The sequence below is a fragment of the Lycium barbarum genome, chromosome 7, assembly GCF_019175385.1.
Source record: "Lycium barbarum isolate Lr01 chromosome 7, ASM1917538v2, whole genome shotgun sequence".
NCBI classification, from domain to species: Eukaryota; Viridiplantae; Streptophyta; class Magnoliopsida; order Solanales; family Solanaceae; genus Lycium; species Lycium barbarum.
Genome location: NC_083343.1, coordinates 32,114,375 through 32,134,277, shown reverse-complemented (window position 1 = coordinate 32,134,277; position 19,903 = coordinate 32,114,375). Strand labels below are relative to the sequence as shown.

Below are 19,903 nucleotides of genomic sequence, written 5' to 3'. Positions count from 1 at the left end.
TTTGATGATTAAGTATATATTATGTGAATTTGATACAATTTGAAAAAATGAAAATAAATTAGAAGTTTGATTTAGACAATGTTAAGTGATTTTAGGTTAGTTAAAGTGATATCCTTTATTTCATTTCTAGTTATGATTATATATTTATTATGATACTTGTGTTAGTTAAAAAATAATTCTCTACTAACTTAGTCTTGCTTGATGATTAAGTGGATATTATGTGAATTTGATACCATTTGAAAAAATGAAAATAAATTAGAAGTTTGATTTAGACAATGTTAAGTGATTTTAGGTTAGTTAAATTGATAAAAATAAGAAAAATTCCATCCTTTATTTCATTTTAAGTTATGATTATATATTGTTTATAATGCTTGTGTAGTTGAAAAGGATTAGGTGCTAGCCTAACTTTGTTTACATAATTAAATGAGTATCCTATGGATTTATTACTATTTAAAAAAATGAAAATAAATTAGCAGTGTGATTTAGACAATGTTAAGTGATTTTAGGTTAGTTAAATCGATAAAAATAAGAAAAAGATTCCTTCCCTTATTTTATTTTAAGTTATAATTATATGTTATTTATGATGCTTATGTAGTTGAAAGGGACTATGTGCTAGCCTAACTTTGTTTACATGATTAAGTGAGTATCCTATGGATTTATTACTATTTTTGACAATGTTAAGTTATTTTAGGTTAATTAAAGTTGATAAAAATAAGAAAAAATAGTAGCTTGAGTTAGAATTTTGACATTGTGTTGATAGGTTTAGTGTGATTTATTAATTCTTGTTAGCTTTTGATATATATAAAAAAATAAAAAATAAAAAAAAACCTTAGTTTTTATGAGTTTGTTACTAATCCATAGCAACTATTGGGCCTTTTGCATAAATTGTCCTTTTATTTATAAGTATGATAATTATGGGCTTGGTTTAAAAGTATTGTAATTTTTTTTTTGGCTTTGTAAATTAAATAATTGACATCGGCCTATTACTAATGTTTTGTACACCTATCTTTGGTGACCTCCCTAATTTGTCGGTGGATCTTTCGAGGCCCACTAGCATTTCTAGATCTAGTCCACCCCTATCATGGAAGGATAAGACATTAAAGCATAATTTGGAGCGGAAATATTTATTTATGCATTTTCTCTATTGGGCTTGGTCGGCCCAATTCCCTACTATCATTATATTATTTACTTGCTTATATATATGTATGCTTGTATATAAATTGAAACCCTGAATGAGATTATTGCACGCCTAAGAGTTGCTAAAAATTTGATTTTCAAATTTAAAAAAAAAAAAACCATTTAGGCAAATTTGGGATTGCGGATGATTTTGAAGATTTTGGATACCTTTGATATGATTTTGAACTTATAGGCAAACTTTAGGACAACTATGATTGATTTGAAATTTGAGTTGGAAAAGATGTTTTGTAAACTTGGATTATCATTTTGGGTGAACTGTTTTGACTAGGGGTGTTCATGGTTCGGTTTGGATCGGTTATTGATTAAAACCATAACCAAACTAATTTAGTCGGTTTTAAATGTCTAAAACGATAGCCAAACCAAATAAAATAATAACCACCGGTTTGGTTATTATCGATTTGGTTCGATTTTTCGGTTTATGCCTAGCAGCCATGAGACTTATCAGTAAAACATTAAAAAGTTGAAAAAGACATGTTTTTTTTTTGTTCAAACGATAACTTTTATTTATAGTTTAAGGTGGAACATACATCACAAAAACATTTTCACTATTAGTGATAGTGTAATACTCATATTATTCAAAGTTGCTAAACTACTCCATATAGAGCTAAAAGCTAACTTAGTAGTGGCTGCACCATTTTTGTCATCTTAATACACCTATCTGGAAATAAAGTAGAGCATAAGAGCTTTTAGTTGTTGTTATAGACATACATATTAATTAAACATAAAGACTACCTAAAATTAAAATAAAATATATGAAATAAAAAAACTTTGTGTAATGATCCCAAACTTTAGGGTAGTACTTGCATTTTCCCCTCAGTTCTCCCATGTTATTAAAAAAACTTTGTGTAATGATCTCAAACTTCAGATGTTTTTTTATCGTTATCCCTAAGGCTAGGGTCTCGACTACAAAGAGTTGTTCTTTTTTGCTTTTTAGGAGGATTACCCATGGAAGAAGTATTAGGGCATTACCATGTGCTTGAGTTGCAGCAAATGTTGATGTTACTGAAGTATATTCTATAGGAACCTCAAAATCTACAACCTATGTCTTTTTCATATGAAAAATATTAGAAGTTTAGGACTCATTCAGACAAAAAAAAAAAAAAAAGGTATAAATTCGAAAAAAAAAACCTAAAATCAAATGGCTGACAAAGAAAGATTAAAAATTTAAGTTAAAGACATTTGACTCTAACGTGAGCTTCTGTTAGTAGGTTTATACTTAACACTTAAAGAGTTAAAAGACTTAAAGAAATGGGCTTGAACATATTCTTAAAAACATGGACCTTAAACAATCATGTAAAATAAGTAGATCAAAAATCAAATTAATGATTAAAAGATATAAAATATTTAGGGAAAATACATAAAAACCCTCCAACGTATACTCAGATTAATTATGACGCACCCAACCTTTGCGGGCGACCTATTATCCCCCTGGTCTTATTTTTTCTGTATTTTTGTATCCCTTTTTGACTGACGTGGCAAAAAAAAAATTGATGCCCAGTTGCACAATGAAGAGTGTTGCACACTCTCCGCCACATTGGTACCACGTCACTAACACGTCACTGCCACTTTTCCTTTCTTTTTTTCATTTGATTTTTCTTTTATTTTTTCTTTTATTAATTATATTTTTACACTAATTAATTTCTAATTAACCATTAAACCATTAATTTTGTCTTCTTCATCACTAAACCCTTCTTCTTCTTCTTCTTCTTCTTCTTCTTCTTCTTCTTCTTCTTCTTCTTCATTTCAAGAAATCCATCAACTCATTTTCTTCCTCCATTAACACACACATATTCAACCCATTTTCTTCCTCCATTAACAACACACATTCAACCAATTTTCTTCCTCCATTAACACATACATATTCAATTTATTTTCTTCCTCCATTAACACATACATTCAACCCATTTTCTTCCTCCATTAACACACACACATTCAATTTCTTTCATCAATCATAAAAATATTTTTTCAAGAAATTAACCAACCAATTTTCTTCCTCCATTAACACACACATTCAATTTAATCATCAATCATAAAGAGTGTTTATGATTTCAGGCTGCCACCCCCCCCCCCCCCCCCCCCCCCCACACCCGAAAAAAAAATCGAGATTGTACGGATATAGCAAAGAAACAAAACCAAATACTCAAAGTTAATTGTCTTCTCTTGATCAACAGGAATCCCAACACACACACCTGCAATACCCAACATCACCAACAAACATAAATCCTAGTTTCTTCCCCCAATTTGCCTTCTTTTTCGATTTCCCATGAGATTTATCGTGCTTTTTATCGTTGTTTTTATCGTGGTTAGAGTGTTTACTCTCCAAGGTTGTCATTTTCGGAGCAAAATGTACAGATTTTGGAGGTGGTGGTGGATGGCGGTGGTGCTGACGTGGCAGTGGTGGCGGTGGTGATAATGGTGTTGATAAAGGACTCACATTTTGCTGAGATAAAGGACTCACATTTAGCATTTGGGTTGGTCTCCAACTAAGCTAAATCTTCTCCAAAATCAATAAAGATTGAAGCTTTAACAATTGAGCATATGAAATGTGGAAGAAAGGGAGGGTGGGGGTGGGTGAGAGAATATAACTAAATTTTTAAAAACTAATTTTTATTAAAATATAAAAACTATTTTTACTGCCCTCACTCGCCATTTTTAAATTATAATTTTTTTGGTGCCATGTCAGCCTAAAAGGCCACAAAAAGACTGAAAAAATAAGGCCAGGGGGGTAATAGGTTGCCCGCAAAGGTTGGGTGCGTCATAATTAATTTGAGTATACGTTGGGGGGGGGGGGGGGGGTATTTATGTATTTTCCCATATATTTATAATTATTTATGCAAAACTAATATTATACATATAAATAATTATAAAATTTATGTATATAATTTATCGGTTTGGTTCTGTTATTTATTTTTTAATAGAATCATAACCAAGCCAAATATTATCGGTTTTTAAAATTTAAAACCAAATCAAATCAAACCAAACCAAATGTCATCTTTTTTATTCGGTTTGGTTTTGGTTTTAACCAAAACCGTGAATAGCCCTAGTTTTGACTATTAAAAAGGCTAATGAGTTAACTTTGAGACTCTTTGTAAAGATTAAAACCACGAATTGGATAAAAGTTCTAAAAATATGGCTAACCTATGGAGTATATTAGTATGCCTATAAAAACTATTTTCTATACTTAAAAACATTTTTTCTAAAAAAACTTTTTTCTAAACTCGGGTGGGCTTACGTAGTGTACTACTTGGGTTAATGCCTTCGGGTTTTAACCTAGGTGTTCTAGTCCGAAATTCAAAAAATGCCCAATTTTGGGAAACACTCTACCATTTTTTGTTTCCTAAAAAGGAGTGTTTTTGGCATGAATGACTAATTTCTATTTGCGAGACTATGAAACAAAAACTGTTTTTATCACAAGCAATTTATATTAGAACCCGTAGGTCAACCGTATTTTACGGATCTTTAATACCGGGGTGCCTAACACCATACCCGGGGGATCACCAGAACCCTTACCCATACTTTGGTTAGATTAGGATTCTTTTAAAATTTAACCGTTTTAAATGAACCATTTTCGAACTGGTTTTCCTGATTTCCTAAAAATTAGGTGGCGACTCTAAAACATTATCCATTTAGAGTACCATTACGTAGAGGTATATTTTTTCTTTTTCCGGGTACGATTGACAACCGTACATCCTCAGGACACTTTCCTTTTTAAATGAGTCAAGTGCAAATGCGAATCGGAAAAAATATTGAACCGCTACAATCACTTCGTCACAACCCAGGAAGTCGCGATGTCCAACTTATTAGACAATCCCCAAAGTACTTCAAATCACAGTATGATATATATATATATATATATATATATATAAGAGGCATGAATAAATCTTAAAGTAGATAAACATCATGCGACAGCAAATTGCCCAGAAAAAGTGGTATAAGAAATTCTCGCTAAATCATAGTTTCTGCGCACACTAAAACCCTAACAGAGATCATTGTCCAGGGACACTATGGCCAGTGGACAACCTCTAGCAATACCAACTTCATCGACTAGTTATGCATGTATATTCAAACTGTTACCTCTTAAACCATTAATGTACTTACGTGGTGAGCTAATGGTCGTATGGGAGGAAGAAGAGATCACATTACCTGCATTCACCCTGACAGGCTAACCCGAGCTTACCAAGGGCCTTACCGCCCGAACCGATGATATTTTTCTCACAGGCAGTGATCAACAGGGAATACTTGTTACCCAAACACTCATCCTAAGCAATCTCTTCCGGTTCAGCAGTGTCCAGATCTGGCATCTTTGCCTCTTCTTGTTCAGGGTCCTCTAGAATCGCAAAATGGTTCGGGCTGACTAGGTCCAATTCAAATATCCCTGCCGATGTATTTTGACATCCCACAGCTTCGGCAGATCGCTTAGCCCTGTTCATCTTCGGTGCAAAAGCGCTCGATCAGTGAGCTATTACGCACTCTTTCAAGGGTGGCCAGTATGCCGTTGTTCTAAAGTTCTCTTATGGATGGTAAGACGTCAAAGATTTACATAAATTCTTACGTACACAATGCGAGCTCAAAGGTGAATGCAACATAGGGTTGATACGTAATAGATATGTCTTAATAAGGCTCACGTTGCTAGAAGATTATGTGAGGTTATTGTCCAAGCCAGCTTTCTATATCATAATGAAAGAATGGTTGTATCAGATACGTCATTAAAGTTGAATCCTTTGTTTGATCTTGATAAAGAAACAACATCTACGCAATTGCATGGATTTCCTTTTCATATTTGCCGCCAAATTATTTTGTCAAAGAATCCATATTCTCTCTTGCAACTGTTGTTGGTGAGCCCCTAGGTTGATATGGCTACAAAGAATCAAACTAGACCGACCTGTGCTAGGCCAAAAGTCGAAGTCGATTTATTAAGTGAATTCCCTTAAAAGGTTAGTCTTGGTATCATGAAGAAGGATACGTGAGAAGTAAAGGCAAAGTGGATCAAAATATATGACTACCTACCAAGTTACTGTCAAAATTGCAAACTGCAAGGCCATACTGAGGTTGATTGCCATATCTTGCATCCTGAATCACTATCAATAGATGAACAAAAGGAGACAAATCAGGAAGAAAAGCAAGAAAAGTAAGAAAAGTTAATACGTGATAAATCAAACCCTTCAAAGACTATATCCAGTGGTAACATAGTTGGAAAGTACAATAAAGAGAAGTGGAATGTGGTTAAGGATAAGAGGCCAAAGCATTGGCAGAAAAACAGAAGGGAGGACTTTGTACAACAGAAAAAGGAGATCCTAGAAGGAAGAATATGAATGATCAAGTGGCTACGAATAATAAATTTTTTGCTTCGGAAAGAGAGACCAAGATCAATATTATAACAATAAGGAAAGTCCTAGAAATTTAGTTGGATTAAAAGCAGACAAAGGGGTGGAGAAGAATTGTGACAGTAGTACAACCAAACAAATAAAGGAGGCAGAGGTGAAGAATGGTAACAATGAAACAACTAAACAAATAATGGAAGCATAGGTGAAGAATGATAATAATACAACACCTAAACAAACAAAGGAAGACAGAGATAAAATACCAGTAAAAGATAGTAAAGGAAACTAACCACAACAAAGAAATAACAAAGGTGCCTGATGAGAGGGAGTCAGCTAAGGCTTGGGTTGGCGCCTCTTTTGGCAAAACTCAGCAACAAATCAGTGATCCAAAGGAGATTATGCATCAACACGAGGAGGATACGAATCAGGGTGAGTTTATTGATATTTACTCCCTCCATCCCAATTTATTTTAAGGTTGACCAGTTTGGAGAGTCGAACAACTTTTCTTTGACTTAATTTTAAACATAGATTCTTCGAGTATTTTATAATAAAATTACATATTTGAAAACTACATAAAAAGTACTGTAAGTCTACATATTTAGTAATTCACAATATTTGAAAAGAGTTGGAGAAAATCGTAGTCAAAGAAAGAGTTGTTTGACTCCCCAAACTGGTCAACCTTTAAACAAATTAGGACGGACGGAGTAGTAGTCAAGAGGTAGAGGCAGTAGACGACACATAAAAAGATAATATTGACAGCATAACACCAAGAAGTTGAAGTGGAAAAGGATAAAAGCAATCTGGATCCAGGCATACACAGTGACAAGAGGACAATTAGGAGACTGGTTCCACAACAGATGTGCTAAAAGACATATCACAATCAATAATGGAGTTTTCAGAATCTAATACAATATCCAATGAAGGTAGTGATCCTATTCAGGAGAGACATATACGAACAATAGATAAGGAACATAAAGAAGAGGCTTTGGAGGTTAATATGAAGCAAGGTGATCTATCTCCTAGAAAATATGATCATACCTAGCAGACAGGAAAAAAACATAAAGTATCAAGGTATACAAGTGTTCCTCCTTTGGGAGTAACAACAAGGTATAATAAATCTAAAAACAATGTTTCTCAATGATTGAAGTCATTATTCTAGAACATAAAATCAGTCAATACTCAAAATGCTTTTGAAAGATTGTTTGATCTTGACGGGAGAAATCACTATTCAGTAATAGCTCTTATGAAACCATTTCAAGAAGGTGACAACATTGAGTTATACAGAAGAATATTGGGGCATCAAAAGACTATGGCTAATTCGTCACGAAAAATATGGATGTTCTACACAGAGGAATGCAGAGTAATGTAGTTATGGATACACACCAACAGTTGACATTACAGGTGTTTCATACAAATTTACAGAAGGAGATCCTAGTTACAGTAAAATATGTTAAGTGTGATGTTGGAGATAGAATACAACTATGAAGCTGATTAACTTAGATTGCAGATTCAATTACCTTGGGTCGTTGGACATGATTGCAATATAATACTATCATCAGAGAAGAAACTAGGGGTTTTACCAGTATATGTGTAACGACCCGCTTAATTGTTTTAAGAATTAGTGCTTCATTTTGCGTTTCATAAGCTTCAAATGCTCTGTTATATTATTGTTGGCTTGCTTGCAAAATTTGAGGTCAATTGGACGTCGTTTGGTTCATTTTTTGGTGAAGAATTTGTTGTGGAAATTTCGGTATTGTATTAATTGAGATTTTGAGGTCGTATTGGGAAAACGTGCTCCGATTGGTAGTTGGAAGGTTCCATTAGGTTGGTATTATAATTTATGACCCGTATGAACTTTGGAAATAATTTATAGTCCAAGGGGTGCCTTGAAAAACTAAAGTTTCAAATGAGCGCGCACAATACCTAACTTCTGACGAGAATCGTGCTCAATCTATAATGAATTTGAAAAAGTACATTATATGAAAGTTGTAGCCCTTTGAGTCTAGTTTCCAACGTATTAAACCGTGTATCAATTGGAATTTTATATAAAATGTTATGAAGGATTTACTAAAAGGTGTCTAGTAGAAAAATAAATATGGGTCTTGAGGTACAACCTGTGAAACAGATGGTACAATCAGCTGATGCACTGGGGCTGTGCATAAGGGACACGACCAACAGCTATTTTTGGGGGAAAATTGAGTTAGAGCTTGAGAAAAAGTTGGAGATGGAGCTTGGGGATTATCCTACCTTTTATATAAAATTTTATATAAAAAGTTATGAAGGATTTACTAAGGTGAGTTTACTATCATTTTTTGAGCTTATTTTACTCATTATACATGGATTATAGCATCAATCTAATTCCTCAATCAATTTCATGATTTGGGTTGATTTAAATTGGGTTTTGAACCCTAACTTGAAACGGGAATTTTTTTCTAAGACTTGAAATGAAGATTTTTCATTGGAGATTGTTGGGTTGGACTTGTTCATGAACTCAAGAATACCTTTAAGTGAGAATCAAAAGGACATTTGAGGATGTTAATGAACTCCAATTGACTTGGTTTTCAAAATGGTGTGCTTGTAGTAGATGGGTCACCAGAATCTTTACTCGGGTTTGAGTTTCGAGAAGTTGATCCGAGGGTTGACTTTTTAACTTTGATTGTTGACTTTGACTTTTGAAAAGTTATGAAAATGTGTATCCTGGCCCAAGTTCGCGTGCCCTTTCAAATTTTGCATAGTATGGAACTATTTGGGATCGTCTTGATGGACTTTTGGTCACTTCTTGGTCGTAGTACTTTGGAATTTCAATGCTATCAAGCTTCAGACTATCAAATATTTCGTTTGTGGATCTTTGGCAAGTGCTTGGTCATAGTAGTTCGCCAGATGTGAGGTAGGGGAGACTAAATTACTACTTACTTGCTTTCCTTAATTAAACAGGAATTAATTATTGTGAACTTATTGTGTAAACCATTAATAAGCTTCACACTACCAAGGACTACTATGCAAATAGCTAGGGACTGAAAATTAATTGCTAATTTCTATATAACTAACTCTAACTATTTTTCCTACCGCTTATCTATTCTAGAAAATTCTTATTATAATGCAATAGATATTATTTACACACTGTTGGGTCAGCTGAGGAACCAGGCCTAGGTCTGCTGAGGAACCAGGCCCAATTCTTTATTTCATCTATGTAAAGGCCCAAACCATTTCATCATTTCTTCAACCCATAGTTCATTAGTCCGTGTATGTTTCTTCGGACAGTGTTGAAGTTAACCTTGTATCAGCCTTCTTCTTGTTCTTCTTCAACATACTGTCTTCTTCATCTTCTTTGCGTCTTTCTCGATTATCAATAAAAATAGAGGGCTTTTCTTCAACATCCCCCCTCAAGTTGGGGGGGGGGGGGGGGGGGGAGAGTAAGAACACCCAACTTGGTCATGGTTTTCCGGTGAGAATCCCCAGAAAGAGGTTTGGTGAATAGATCGGCAATCTGATGATGTGAAGGAACAAAACTCAGAGAAATGAGACCGGAAAGAAATTGTTGCTCAAAAAGTGACAGTCGAGGTCCACATGCTTGGTTCTTTCGTGAAAGATGGGATTCCGAGTTATGTGGATGGCAGCTTGGCTATCAGAGTGGATCGGAATGGGAAGAGGTGGTGGTGCTGGAAAATCTTCAAGAAGACGAACTAACCAGGTAATTTCTGCAGTTACTCGGCGCATAGATCTGTACTCCGCTTCGGCGGATGAGAGTGAAATCGAAACCTGTTTCTTTGATTTCCAAGAAATAGGAGCACCTCCTAAAGTGATGAAATATCCACTCACAGATCGTCTTGTGTCTTTGCAGGAAGCCCAATCGGCGTCGCAAAAGGCCAAAAGATCCATAGATGGTGTTGAAGAGAGGAGGATGCCTTGACTAGGATCAGATCAGAGGTATCTGAGAACTTGAAGAGCGGCTGAAAAATGCAAAAGACTAGGACTTTGCATGAATTGGCTGAGACACAACACATCATACGACAGATCTGGTCTGGTATGTGTTAAGTAGTTTAATTTACCTACTAAGTGTCGGTATGCAGTAGGATTTGGCATAGGAGGTCCATCAGTAGCCTGCAACTTAGTATATGGATCAAGAGGAGATGAAACAATAGGACCAGTGCAATTAAATTCCTTTAAAAGATCTTGTGTAAATTGTCTTTGACTGATAATGAAACCTTGATTCTCGTGGATAATCTCCATACCCAGAAAATAATGTATGTCACCCAAATTTTTGACCCTAAACTCTGTGTTGAGAAAATCTGTGATGTGAAGAATTTCTGATGTGTCATTGCCTGTAAGCAAGATGTCATTCACGTAGACAGCTATAATATCAATTAAATCACCAGTTGTCTTGAAAAACAATGAATAGTCATTTAAAGAACTAGTGTAACCTTTGAAACTTAAAGCACCTGCAAGCCTGGCATACCACTGCCTTGTGGCTTGCCTTAAACCATAGAGGGATTTTCTTAAAAGACATACATGCCTAGGAGTAGGAGGAATGAGACCTGCTGGGAATCTCATAAAGACCTCTTCTTGCAATTCACCATACAAGAAAGCATTGTTGACATCAAGTTGGGAAACACTCCACCCTTTCTTGACTGCAACAGCCAATAAACATCTAATGGTGGTCATTTTCACCACTGGTGAAAATGTCTCTGTGTAATCAATCCCTTGTTGTTGAATATCCCCCCTTACCATCAATCTAGCTTTTAGTCTCTCAACAGAACCATCTGATTTATGCTTGACCTTGTAAACCCACTTACAAGGAAGTGGTTTCTTTCCAGGAGGCAATTCTACCACATCCCAAGTGTGGTTTATCTTGAGTGCCTCAATTTCATCTTCCATGGACTTAGTCCAACCAGGGTGTTGAGCAGCTTCATTGAAACTAGCAGGTTCAGTTACAATAGATAGAGACTGCATGATATGTTGGTTAGAAACAGACAGGGCAGCAAAAGAGAAAACTATAGGTTGATTTGGTTGAACAAAACAAGAATTAGTAACATCAGTAAGTAAAATACTGTTGCATATGAAATCCTTCAAATAAGAGGGTGTTTGACTTATCTTGGTAGAATGCCTAGTTGGTTGAACTGGTGGATTTTGTGAAATAGAGACAGGTGTTATAGAAGATGGAGGGCTGAGTGAGTAAGAAGGATATGGACCAGCATCAGGAGAGGATGAGCTAGTATGAGTGGGTGCAGAGAAATCAGAAATAGAAGAAGGAGGATTGTTAGAAGTAGGGGAAGGTGAAATAGGTTGAGTAGGACAAAAAAAAGGATCTAGTGGTATAGGAGGTTGATCTGCAACTGGTATAGTAGAAGGAAAAAGGTGAGTAGGTGTACTGTGAGTGGATAACCTAGAAAATGGAAATTGATCCTCATAGAATTTGATATCTCTTCACACAAATATTTTTCTGGTTTCCAATTCCAGTACCTTATAAGCTTTCTGATTTTGAGGGTAACCAAGAAACACACATTCCCTTACTCTAGGTTGAAATTTATCTCTAGGATGACACAAAGTTGAAATATAGCATAGGCACCCAAAACATCTCAGATCCTGATAACTTGGTGGTTTGCCAAAAATAATCTCATAGGGAGTCTTTCCTTGCAAAACTTTAGAGGGCAGTCGGTTGATCAAGTGAGTGGCAGTCAAAATGCACTCACCCCAGTAATGAATAGGTAATCTAGATTGAAAAAACAAACCCCTTTCCACTTCCAACAAATGTTTGTGCTTTCTCTCAACAATTCCATTTTGTTGAGGGGTGGCCACACAAGATCTTTCATGTATTATGCCTGTTAATTGTAAATAAGCTGCTTCTTGAGAGCCTCTTCCAAGCTCTAAAGCATTATCAGACCTAATCATTTTGACTTGTAATTCAAATTGTCTTTCCACCGTTGTCAAGAAATCTTTCAATACTGGAAAGGCATTAGATTTGGTTTTTAAAAGAAAAGTCCAAGTACCCCTGCTATGGTCATTTACTATAGTAAAAAAAATAACTATAGCCATTGTAAGTAGGCACTTTGAATGGACCCCATGTATCAATATGAATCAATTCAAATATTCTTTGAGATTTGATGGTACTGATAGGAAAAGGCAATCTACTTTGCCTAGCCTTTGGACAAACATGACAAATACACTTAGAATTTGAAGGAAATTGAAGGAAACTGAGATTTTTCATTACTGAGAAAGGCAAATGCCCCAACCGTACATGCCAAAGACTTACATTAGGTGTTATATTTGCAGAAAGATGAACAGAAATTGAACTAAAATCAGGACTAGAAGCTAAAACTGAACTAGAAACATCATTGGAGTTGACTCCTTTTGGAATTGAAGCTACTTGACTAGAAACTATATTGGAATTTCTTCCTTTTGGAATTGAAAAAGCTTCTCTAATGAGTCCTGACTCTATTTTGATAGGCTCGAGTAGATATAGGTCATCTCCTACCTCACCAAAAACTTATTTCTTCCTCATTAAAAGGTCCTGTAACACACAACTAGTGAGAATGAATAAGACATGACACTGGAGTTGATTACATAGCCTATGAACTGACATCAAGTTGTACTTAAAATCTGGGACATAAAGCACATTATGTAAAGTGAGAGTAGGCAAAACAGAAACACTCCCTATATGAGTGACAATGATCTTGAAAGAGTTAGGTAGACTAACAGTGAGAGGAACATGGAGAGGAGTTAGAAATAAGAAAGAATTGGAATTAAAACACATGTGTTCTGAAGCACCTGAATCAATGATCCAGGTGTTGGTATTATAAAAAGAAAAACATGAGCCTGAGTACTTTGTAATTGTACCAGCAATAGCATGAGCATTAAGTGTTGTTCCTGAGCTTCCTGTTTGGTTTAGTTTCATTTCCTTCAGAACTTGATGCACTATCTCTGAACACTGTTCTTTAATAAACTGCTGGTTGAAATTATTTTGGTTTGTAGCACCATATGTATTAAAATTGTTCTGATTTGAGACTCCATGTGTGTTTTCCATTGCATTATTTTCCTCATTCCCAAAACAGCATTTCCTTGCACTGTAACCTGAGGATTTCCAGAATTTGTGAATTCAAAATCTGCAGGAAATCCTATAATTATGTAGCAATCATCATACACATGCCATGTCTTTTCGCAATTAGTGCAGCTCACATTAGGATTGTATTTGGTTTTCCTTGGTTTGAATTTCTGAGCTGGTTTTCCAAACTTTGATCCATTATTTCCAAATCTTTGTGGTGTGTATCCTCCTCTGTTTGGTTGAAATCCTTGTGATGTGTGTCCTCCTCTGTTAGATTGAAATCCTTGTGGTGTGTATCCTCCTCTGTTAGACTGAAAACTTAATCTGTGATTTCCTTTTATTTGTCCTGATGCCATGAATGATGCAGTTTCATTAGGGATAAATGCATTGGCATGAACTTCCCTTTGATTTTCATCTTGTAATAAAATAGAATAGGCCAGATCCATGGATGGCAAAGGGTTCATCATCAAGATGGTTCCCCTTGCTTGAGCATAAACATCATTAAGACCCATTAGAAATTGAATGAGTCTTTGATCTTCCAAGGACTTGATTAATTTTGCCTTTCCTTCACATACACATACACAAGTACAACATGTGGTCAGGTTGAGTGAATCCAACTCATCCCACAGCCTTTTAAGTTTAGTGAAATAACCTGCAATATCATTATCCCCTTGCACTAATCCTGACAACTTTTTTTGTAAGTGATATAGTTTGGCTCCATCTACTGTTACGTCCCGTATTTTTTACATTGGGACAATCCGGATTAACTATGATAAGTTAGGGCCAAGACCATTCCGGGACTTGAAGTCGAGACTTTTGACCTTCGATTTTATTTTGAGACATAAGTGGTTCATGAAATTGTTGGCATGGAACACTTAGGAAAAGTTGGGACCAAAAATCATATTTTTGGAAGTTGAAAATCATGCAAGTAGTCCCACACTTTGTGGCCAATTTTAATTGGTCCAACTCATGTGTGGGCCATGGACACATGGAGAATTTATGTGGAGGCTTAAAAGATGACTTCTAAGTCATCTCTTATCATTTCAACACTTAGAAAAAAATCAAGAAGTTGAAGAACAACTCCAACACCATTCGGCCAACAACAAGAAAAATCAAATCCAATTTGAGCCATTCCAAAAATATTTCCTTGGTGTAAATCCACTAATTGGAGGTCCCTAAGTAGCGTGGAAGTGTTGTTGGAGCGATCAAGCCATCCGTTTAGTAGATCGCAAACCCTAGGCAAAGTGTGGAGTTGAAGAAGAAAGGTAAGATTTGATCTTGTTTTATGTGTCATAAATGTTGTATGCATGTTGTTGTATGCTAAAATGGATGAAAATCATGAGATAGGGTATGTTGGAAGTGGGTCGTGTGCTTGGTGTGTTAGCCGTGTGAGGTGTGTGTATGTTGTGTGGTGTGGAGGTGATGAATTGATCTTATGTAGCATGTTTGATTGTTGTAGTGTGTAGGATGGCTAAGAATCACTAATATATGCATGTGTGGTGATAGCCGAATGTGGGTCATACTATATGCCAAAGAACGCATTAATGTCATTTAATGTTTTAGTGGTTGTTGTGATGACTTTTATGTTGGAAATAAGAGTTTAATGTCGCAAGTTGATATGGTAAGTGTTGCGGACTGATTTGGAGAATTATGTGCAATTAATGCAACTTTTATTTTTATGAGAATGATATCGTTATAGTGTGGATTGTTGATACAAATCATGATTTGAAAATGAGGAGTGTGTTGTAGTGGAGTTCTCGGGTTTGGGGGCTGTTTTCGGGTAAATTGGAGAAATTGTTGGATTGTTGGAAATATTGTGTAACTTGTTTGAAATGTCCTTGAATATTGTTGGTATGGGTTCGGGTTGGAAATTGAATGTATGAGCGGTGATGTGGCTTGAATGTAAGCCGTCGAATTGAATATTATGAATGTTGTTGAATGATGAAAAAGAGAGTTATTATTGTTATATTGCCTTTCGGATTGGTCATTGGGGTTGTTAGGTTGGTTATTGTTGTTGTGATTGTTGATTTGGCCGAGTTAAATTCTCGGGGTTGGCCTTTTTACAGGGGAAATGCTGCCCAAATTTCTGTAGACTTGAGTATTAGTTTGGAGTAAATCGCCTAAGTGCCTATGTTTAATGTTTGATATTCGTTGGCGTATTTGTAGACCTTGGAGAACCCGAGGCGTAGGTTGGGATTAGCTTGAGTTGGGCTAGCTTGGAGTGCGTACGAGGTATGTAAAGCTCAAACTTTCCTTCTTTTGGCATGCCTTAGTCATACATAGGTTATATCACGAGCCTCGAGGAAATTCTAAATTCGCAATCCGAGTACGTTATGACTCTTATATATTTCTTGGCACTTGTATGTTTGATGTGATGAAATATGAATCCTTATGTCTTCGAAATAATTGATTTCCAAATGTTTCACAAAAAGTTTTGTTTTAAAGAATTCCGTAATTCTGGACGCCGTATCTTTCACATAAAGGCTCGGATTGCTTCGATATATTCGTAGGAGTTTGTATGGCGTATGATGAGTATGTTCTCCATAGGCGGGCCCTGCTCGAGTCGATACCCGTCCGTGGGTCCCGCGACTTTCCTTTATGTAATTCGGAAGACTTTTGAAAGAATTTGGTATGACTATTATTTCGATTTTCAAGTATGGTCATTTTACTTATATTTGAGTCCATGATAATGATTTTATGCATATGGTTACTCACGACTCTGCTCGTGCGTTCTGTTATATCTTTCGCCGAGTCCCGGGCCGGTTCTGTTGTCGTGCGCACTTTGATATATTCCGGTGTTATGCTGTGTTGATGGTTCACCGAGCCACTCGCTAGAGGGCCGGGTTCCACTTATATTTGGCGTTATGCTGTGTATGGCGTTATGCTGTGTTATGATGTGTGACGGGGATACGGATATTTGAACCTTCTGGTGTTATGCTGTGTTATGGCGCCATCGACGGGCGGGCGACCATATTCTCTGTGCCCTATGCATGACTTATATTTTGAGAGTAAACATTTTGATATTTTGGGTTTGCACTTATGTTCTGTACTTCTATTTCATTTATGCCTCAGATTTGTTTTCTGTATCTTCTGCTTTGCATACTCAGTACATATTTCGTACTGACCCCCTTTCTTCGGGGGGCTGCGTTTCATGCCCGCAGGTGCAGACGCACAATTTGGTGATCCAGCCGTTTAGGATACCATCTTCTGCTGTTTGGAGTGCTCCTCTTATTCCGGAGCCAACATTTTGGTATATATCTTCGTTCGTTGCATATGTATGTATTTGTTCAGAGGTACGGCGGGGCCCTGTCCCGCCATATGATTCGGTCTGTCTGTTTAGAGGTCTGTAGACGTATATGTGGGTTTTGTGCCTACTTCTGTACGGGTGTGTTTGTATGATCCCACTTGCCATGGCAGCCTTGTCGGCGTGCGTTTGTATATGTTTTGGGCCGTTGCGCCATTTGATAGCCTTGTCGGCTTCTGATATATATGTACATATATGGTTGTGTTTGAAATGTGTCTGACAGTTTGATATAATTTGAGGCAGCGTGTGATATTTGTGCCCGTATACGCTATCTGTATGTGATTCGGATTTGATGAGTGTGTTCGGGTGCCCAGTTCGGGCACTAGTCACGGCCTACGGGGTTGGGTCGTGACATCTACTTTGCCAAACCTCTTTTCCAACCTGTCCCACAATTCCGTTGCTGTTTTTGAATAAACCACACTGTCTCGAATGTCCAGTGATAGTGCATTCAACAACCATGCTATTACCATGTCATTCACACAGCTCCACTGCTCATAATCACTAGCAGTCAGATCTGGTGCTTTGCAAATGCCATTGATAAAACCAAGTTTGTTCTTGGCAGATAATGCTATCAGGCCAACCTGGAAAACCTCTTCCATCGAAAGTTGAGTGAACCAGATTCATACCAGGAGAATCTGATGGGTTGAGGTGATAAGGATGACTTGCATCAATAGTGGTGACTTCAGTTGCAGTGTTCCCTGTGTTTCTGGTTTCAGGAGTTTTGTCACCCATTTTCCCTTTAGAACTGCAAGATATTGATAGTGATTTTGATTTGAAAAAGTTGTATAAACTTCAGATCGAGCTACTGCTCTGATACCATGTGAGAATTAAGTGATGAACAGATGAAAATTGGGAAATTTATGTGTGTTCATTTCTCTGTCATTACATGTCTTTATAAATACTACCAAGGACTACTGTTCAAATAGCTAGGGACTGAAAATTAATTGCTAATTTCTATGTAACTAACTCTAACTATTTTTCCTACAGCTTATCTATTCTAGAAAATTCTTATTACAATGCAGTAGATATTATTTACACACTATTGGGTCAGCTGAGGAACCGGGCCTGGGTCTGCTGAGGAACCAGGCCTAATTCTTTATTTCATCTATGTAAAGGCCCAAACCATTTCATCTTTTCTTCAATCCATAGTTCATTAGTCCGTGTATGTTTCTTCGGACAGTGTTGAAGTTAAACTTGTATCAACCTTCGCCTTGTTCTTCTTCAACATACTGTCTTCTTTATCTCCTTTGTGTCGTTCTCGATCATCAATGAAAATAGAGGGCTTTTCTTCAACAACTTATAACTAACCATATACTTTCATGTCCAATTTGTACATTCTTTCAGTGTTAACACTTGAAGAATGTTCGACTTTATTACACTTAAGATTAGGTTATAGGAGACTCAAAATTTTCAGATATATTTAGCTAATCAAATTTAAAGTTTGATCAGATTAACTCTTAGCAGTTGTTTTATAATTTTATTTCAATACAACTTATATAAAAATTAGTTAAACAAATATCTCAAAAGTCCAATGGTGTTACATAAAATATGACGGATAAAGTGATTAATTTCTTCTCCTTCTCCTAAAGAGAGAAGCGAGGGTACCATTTAAACTTATCATTTTTATTATGGATTGTTTTCCTTAATTGGAGTGTTGTGCATCTAAAACATACCCATTGAACTAAGGTTTTGTAATGATGTGCATTAAGTGTTAGTGATATACTTTTATTTTTTGGGGGAAAAAACACGAAAGTTGATGTTTGAAATTTAAATTATTAAAAATGAGAATGAAGATGGAAGATTTTTTTTGTTTTACTATTCCGTAATGCTAATGAGATGTCAACTTAGTGGTAGGTTGAGATCCTAAAATCAGGTTTTGGGTTGAAATCCCGTCTGTGTGTGGATTTTTTTTTTTTATCTAGCTCACAAGAATCTTGTTCTCATATACCAACAAGTGCACGCTGGACGATGAGGACTTCCTCCCGTTTTTGCAAGTAATATAGTACTCCTTGTATTAGATTGAAATTATTGAAAAAGAAAAGAGTGAATCCCACTTTAGTCCCTAACATGTAAGAGTTGGGAAACGATTCCCTTTCCAAATATTGAATGGGAACGATAACCCCCTTATGCAATATTTTTTGGTAATTTTTTTTTATTTTTTATGAAAGATCTTTTTTTTTCTTTCTAGAATTAAAATGCGAAAATATATCATTCTTATTATTGTCCCATTTCACTTATTCGGTTGAAAATAATGTACTTCTTTTAGAATATAACAATTACTTGGAATAATCTGTCAGTAATAAATTTCAAGGTATGTGGCATTCGTTTTACTTTCATGCGTATTAAACTTTTGGGTTCTAATTGCACATCAATAGTCAACCTAATTTGTCCCTCTAATTACCTTTGGGTCATCTATAATTATGTTGTATTGTAGTAATTAATTTCATCCACTAAGATATATTTCACAACAATTTTCACATAAATAGATTATTCAAGATATTTTTTTTGTAATTTTCAAAGCTCTCAAATGAGCCAAGCAAATAATTTTTGTTTTTTGAAAAATCAATCTGATTTTTATCCTATATATGAAATATTTTTCTAATTATAATCAATTCTTTAAGGGTTATGAACGAAACGCTTGGTTACATGAAATTCAATCGGCATCTTATTTGAGTGCATGTTTATGCAAATGTACGGGCAACTTAAATCTAATAAATAAAAGTTATATATTTTTCTAGAAAAAATGTTTATTCAAAACATGCAAAGTCTCACGGGAAAATATTGTATAAGGGGTTACCATTCTGTCACGACCCGACTAGGAGCCATGACGGGTACCCGGGGCTAACCACCGAACACCACTCATTCTATTACTCATCATACTCAAATCATAAGAAAATCATTTTTCATTTGAGAACATAAATACTTTTATATACATAAGCCTTTCGGCTATCAAAATGATAATACATATATATATATATATATATATATATATATATATATATATATATATATATATATAGTAGTAACATCGTGAGACCATAT

General features: G+C 35.7%; 1 long non-coding RNA gene across 1 annotated transcript; it reads right to left on the bottom strand.

Moving 5' to 3' along the window:
* Window positions 1–5,110: 5,110 nt before the first annotated feature.
* On the bottom strand, window positions 5,111–8,331 carry LOC132602224 (uncharacterized). The gene is made up of 3 exons (XR_009567664.1): window positions 6,809–8,331; window positions 6,205–6,275; window positions 5,111–6,079 (listed from the first exon to the last, which is right to left on the bottom strand). It is a non-coding gene; the product is annotated as an uncharacterized LOC132602224 (long non-coding RNA).
* Between the last annotated feature and the right edge of the window lie 11,572 nt (window positions 8,332–19,903).